The 6,004-nt window shown below is 41.2% G+C and overlaps 1 long non-coding RNA gene across 1 annotated transcript in view; it reads left to right on the top strand.

Annotated features, from left to right (window-relative positions):
• The window catches only part of LOC119262638, a 10,445-nt gene extending 4,959 nt beyond the window's left edge, over positions 1-5,486 (top strand). The window contains exons 2-3 of the long non-coding RNA XR_005129790.1: positions 3,861-3,968; positions 4,837-5,486. This is a non-coding gene — a long non-coding RNA (uncharacterized LOC119262638). The remainder of the gene's footprint in view (positions 1-3,860; positions 3,969-4,836) is intronic.
• The last annotated feature ends 518 nt before the right edge of the window (positions 5,487-6,004 follow it).

Below are 6,004 nucleotides of genomic sequence, written 5' to 3'. Positions count from 1 at the left end.
TCAGTGTGGTACAAATTGTCTTTCTTGTCTGTTGCTTTAACAAAAATAGCCTATTAAAAATTCTCTGAAGCACAGCCGCCTGTTCTTTTGCACGTTGCATGCAATCACACGTTTCTACCGGAGAGGTAAATCCAAAACTTACATAGTGTCGCTTTAAACTGGGCTATAATATCAGCAAATTAGATCTGAACATACATATTGTATAATTCTGCTTAGAAGAAACATATTAGAGTGAAAATATCTGAAGTGTCAGGGCAGTTTTTAATCTTTCATTTGATACCCTGTCAGTAGACATTTGCATACAATGGGTGCATGAAAGAGCATTTTGCAAAGTGCACAGTGGCATAAAATTGTGTACCATTTCAGTGGTGTTGCATCACTCTCTCCACTGCTCTTTTGGAGTTGTTTGTAAATGGAAACCGAGTTTTATTCACAACCACTTGCTTATCAGACTCTTAGTAGTTCATGCTAGGTCACACCTTACTGCATAAAACAGCTCAGGCCTTCCCATCAGTAGCAGAGGAACGTGCTCTGCTGGTCTTTGGGTGATGCTCAGGTAGCATCCGTCACGCAGCTGTGTGGGCAGGGCTCTTATTTATTATTGATTGGGTGCAGGTGGGTTGACGCTGGCACGTCAGATGCCCTGTCATATGGAGGGGGTTTGGTGCTGGCTCCGGTCTAAAGGTAAGAACTGTCACTTTGGAAAAGGATTGAATATTTTTGTCTGATGTCTTGATAAAAGACCTGTCAGATGTTTTTTTTTTTTTCCTGGAGTGTGCAGGGAGGATTGTTGATTTGATAGCAGAGAGAATCGAATCCTCTCTGGGTTCAATCTCAAGATTTTGTAGCTAATGATAAGGAGAGAAACGATGAGCTGGTTTTAAAAAGGCTGTAATTAGGCCATTATTGATTACCAGCACAGAAAAGCTTTAAATTCTGACCCTCATATATATTTAATACATACACATTCATAGTAGTTACTGAATAATTTACAATAGTTAAAGAATAATTTATATCATTGCTGAATAATATGTTTCAGGGATAATCCTGCTTTGATTTCCAGTAGGCAGGACCTATTTCTAAGTTGCACCCGAATGTAAATGCTGCACCGTTTAAGCCGAAATGGGTAATTCAGATAAGAAGATAATTTCAGCCTCATCAGAAAGTGAATCATTTGCTCAGCATTAACCAACTATTAGAATCTTATAGGGATGCTAGTAGAAGCTGGCATTTTGGTTGAGGTGGGTTTTTTCCCTCATCTTTTACTGAGTTTTAACATTTGTGGTCTAAATTGAAGGCCTAGCTCTGACAGTCATGGTGATTTTAAAGTTGAAATTCAGATCCACCATGTCAGTAATATTTATGGACTGAGCACTCTGTAAACATTGCAGTTGCTTTGACTTACTATAACACAAGGCAAGTTTATTTATATAGCCCTTTTCATACACTGGTGTCATTCAAAGTACTTTACAAACGAGATACAATTTAAAAAGTAAAGAAGAAAGTAAAAACATGATAAAACAACAGATTTTTAAAGAGAAAATAACTAAATGAAAAATCTAATTAGATATTAAATTAGGAAATTCAAAATCAAAAATGAAATTTAAAATTAAATTAGGATCATAAAGTGCAGTTACAGAGGAGAAGGGCTAGAAATAACTGAAAACTGCCCAAATAGGAATTTTAAATTTAAGCCAGGATTCAAAAGTGTCCAGTGTTGGGGCTCCTCTATCACTCTCTGTCTACTGGTTCCATTTAAGACCAGCATAGGAGCTAAATGCTGCTTCTCCATGTTTACTCTTTGCCTACGGCAGGACTAAGTGACTTTGCCTCATATCGGTGCAACAATAAATATGTTGGTCCTGCACCACTGAGCAATTTATAGACTAATAGTAATAATATCTTAAAATCTATTCTGTAACAGACTGGTAGCCATCAGCCCCTGGTTGTATTAATCCTATTTGAATTGACATATCAAGCAAATATCTCATTATATACTGGGGAAAATGAGTTGTCATTGTTTTCTTCAGTATAGAGGCACGTGAAGGATTTTCTTGTATAATGAAAGCCACTATCCTAACTCAGGTGATGTTGACTGCTGGCTGTCAAGCTAATGAAGTGACAGCTAGGTCGATGATTAGGGTGAACTAAATTGCAAATAATTAAATTTTGGAAATGCAGCCAAACAATTTATATGTGGAATTTTTTTGGTGTGACAGAAATTCAGAAATTGAGTAGCTGCCCCATCTCTGGAATTAATACTGAGACTCCTTATTCTGTACAAATCTGTCATTAATGTTGAACACAAGCTGCACGAATAGCACTTAAGACTGTCATTGGTTTCTACTGTTTGTCATACGAAATCATGGATGTTTGCCGGGTGGTTGCTGGGTGTTTCGCTGCTGGACTTATCGTTGGCTGACGTTTGACCCCCTGCTTACTTGCTGGCCAGCTTCCAGGGAGGAAGTCCAGCCCTGTGGAAATCCTTGAGCTTTGGGCCTTTGAAACTCTAGCACTTCAGTTCTCTCTGTTTTGTCTCAGAATGGTGTACCTCCGCCCCCCAAAACTTTGCCTGTCATCAAGTGGCTCTCCCTTCTGTCTCCTGCTCTCTAATGCTTCCACACACACACACACACACACACACACACACACACACACACACACACACACACACACACACACACACACTCGCTCTTCTTTTTTTTTTTTTTGCTTCTTGTTTCTTTCTCTGTGTGGAGCTCCGGAGGGCCCTGCAGCTGGCTGGGCTTGAGCCCATGTGTCGGTGCTTTTGGCTTGGCTATGTGTGGCTGTGCAGGGGAGTGCAGGGGAGGAGCTCTGGATGCTGCTGAAAGAGAAAAACAGCCAGATCAAGGATAAAAAGGCTTGTAGAAAGAGAAATTGGTGATCCTCTTGGCAAAGCACCCCCCAACTCTCTGTGTCTATTTTTTCTTTCTTGCAGTGTTATCTTTCTTTCTCTGACTTGGCCACCACACCATATTCTACCAGTGAAATTGATATTCACACTAATTAGATACTCTGGCTTTGAATTTAGCTGCTAGAAGTGACCTATCCATGCCCCACCCACAAATGCATTATTTGGTAGTGACTGTTGGATGAGTTATATAGAATCCTATTCAAACACAATAAATTTAGGTGTGAGTTTAGATTCAGGGCATAATATTGAGTTTCAAGTTTAAATGCTGTACTTCTAAGCAGGCAGGAAAACACAAAACATTTGCCATGTTAGTGTTAGCTAATGTTATACAGGACAAAAACTGAACAGTGTTTTTTCACATGCACACAAAATAAATCTAATTTAAAATTGTTGATGCATTCTAAATCTCCATGTTTTGAGTTGTGCGCAAAAAATCTCTCAATGTTGCAATGGTTGCTATGATTGAATGAATAATAATAATACTAATAATAACTTATTTCATAGAGACCGTTTCAGACCTGTGGCAGCTCAAAGTGCTATAAAGAGGGGTGATAAAGTGTAACAGTAATAGAAGTAATCACAGTTCTCTTCTTCTATCATAGTTACTTTTCAGTTAGAGGAATCTAAGGAAGAAAAGTTAAGAAAGTAATGTGAAGCAATGAGAGATCAAATTTAAAAGAGGAAGATATTTAATTAAAAGCTAACTTGAAGAGATGTTTTTAAAAGGTGTGTGCCAAGCTTGACTGCCTAATAAACAGTGGACTTGCTCACACATGGACAGAGCACATGGATTAGTCAGTTGAAAGCATGGATATTTCTACTGACAGCTGTCAATTGCAGCCACGTATTAGCCAATCAAAACCACAGAACTGTCAGCTGATTTATTTAACTGTGACAATGGAATCCATGTGTTGCCTTTTATCAGTGCATTTGTACAGGCTTTCACATCCCACATGACCATCGTCCGAAGGAGGCCTGAAAGAAAACATCTGTGCGATCAAGTCTGCCACAATGCATCACGTTCTATCTGCAGGTAAGACAATATAAGAGCATTTCAGATGCATATTTGAATCCATTAGCACGTAATCGGATTAAGTCAGTCCCTTCGGTCAGATGTGAAGGATTTTGTCCAGGTGTGCTGTATATCTGCCTTGCAGTGAATGACTGGCATTTTTATGGAGCCGAGCTGAAAGCTCTGAGCCTTTCCTCACTGAGTGAAATCAGGTGCTCAGCACCATGTGTTAGGGAGACCGTAAATGTTCACACAATAATAAGCTCCTGCTCTCTCTCTCTCTCTCTCTCTCTCTCTCTCTCCTCTTTCTCTCTGTCACTCTCTCTCTTTTTCACCCCTTTCCTTTCTTCTTTCGCCCTCTCGCTCCTTTTTCCCCCCTTTTCTCTTTCCGTTCCATTTGCAAGGTGTGATATTGCTTTAATTGAGCAGAAACATGTGGAGAGATCTGGAATATCTCAGGGGATTAAGAAAGGAAAAACTGCACCTCTCTCTCTCTCTCTCTCTCTCTCTCTTTCTCTCTCTCTCGCTCTCTCTCTCAACCCCCCCAAATAAAAGTCCTCCCCCGCCCCCTGCCCAGTCCGTTCTTTCTGCCGCCGCTGCCGCTGTTAACCGGACTCGGGCAGCCTCTGTGTTGTGGAGCAGCGAGGTCTGCTGGGAATGAATGTAGTTAGTGCGACCTTTGACCCTAAGAGCTGTTGACATGGAAGGCGGCCAAGAAGGGCTCTTACAGAACGCTTTTGTTAATCTCATTCATGGCTCCCCCTTTTGCAAAAAAGCTTGGAGGGGTGGTTGAAGGGAAAGAGAGCGGTGGAGGTTGCGGTGGGACACGAGGGGGGCACACTGGCAGTTTGACTCAGTGGAATGTGGCCTTCTTTTTTTTTTTTCCCAGGCTTGGTCGGAAGAAGCGGTGGGCCCTCGACCAGGAAGACTCCTCCTAGCCTGGACCCTGTGCTCTCAGCTCAATCGACACTGACAGATCCCTGGCCTAGGGGTGCCAACTGGCAAAGGCAGAGAGGGAACAAGAGAGAGATGGACGGAGAAAGAGCACGAGGGAGAGTGTCACAATCGCTCTGACCACTGACCGCAGAGCTGAATGCTGCCCTAATGCTCGCTCCCAAAGGTGCCTCAGTACTTCAGTTGCCCCATTTGACTGTCCTCAGCATGTCCCCCCTCTTCAGTTGGCAATGTTTGGGTGTTCCGTATGAAATCTAATTGAGATGTAGATGTGCTAAGTCAATATTTATGCTATGAATGATCAGAAAGTCAATATAAAATATATTATTAAACTAATACCTTCCAAGACGTTGATTAGGTTAAAGTTGAGCAGATTTGGATTTGTGGAGCAATTGGTTGTTGATCATCACTTGCAGTCAACATCACTCATTTCAGTATTTTAATTTCAAACTACTGGTTTTCTCACATGGACAGTTGTTGTCAGTTATGATCTTTTGCCAAATGTCTACAAAGTGGAACAAATGTTTAATATGTTGAGCTACAGATAGGAACAATGCAAACACCACCTACCCTCTGATTGGGTGACTGGACAGGGGTATCTTTGCACCAGGCAAAGGTAAGCAGCCACATAGGACCTTCAAGAGCCGCGAGCCCCATGAAAAAACAAGCTAGATATGCTGTACATGTTGATGTTCAACAGCCTATTCTGAAATACACTGTAAAAATGAGAGGTTAGCTCAACTCAAAATGATATAGTATCTGATTACATGGCTTTTCTTGAGGACACACAACTCAATTTTCTTATTTGAGTCAAACGTTCTCTTAATGCTTTTAGTTCTGCATCTCAGTTATGTAATAAAATGAACCGTTTTTTTTATACTCAACTTCCTCACCAGCCAAGACTCTCTCCATCACACCATCCTGCAAGACATTGAATACACACTCATGGATGGCTGTGGCATCGCTGGGGCTCAAACTCACAACCTCCTGTTGGGTAGACGGCTCAGTCCACTGCACCACACCGGAACACATGAAGCAACTCAGATTTTGTGTCTACAAATGTTTAATACACTGGGGAAAACATTTGTTGTTTTGACTTTGAC

This window comes from Pygocentrus nattereri, chromosome 28 (genome assembly GCF_015220715.1).
Source record: "Pygocentrus nattereri isolate fPygNat1 chromosome 28, fPygNat1.pri, whole genome shotgun sequence".
Classification (NCBI taxonomy): Eukaryota; Metazoa; Chordata; class Actinopteri; order Characiformes; family Serrasalmidae; genus Pygocentrus; species Pygocentrus nattereri.
This window is presented reverse-complemented; position numbering and strand designations above follow the sequence as displayed.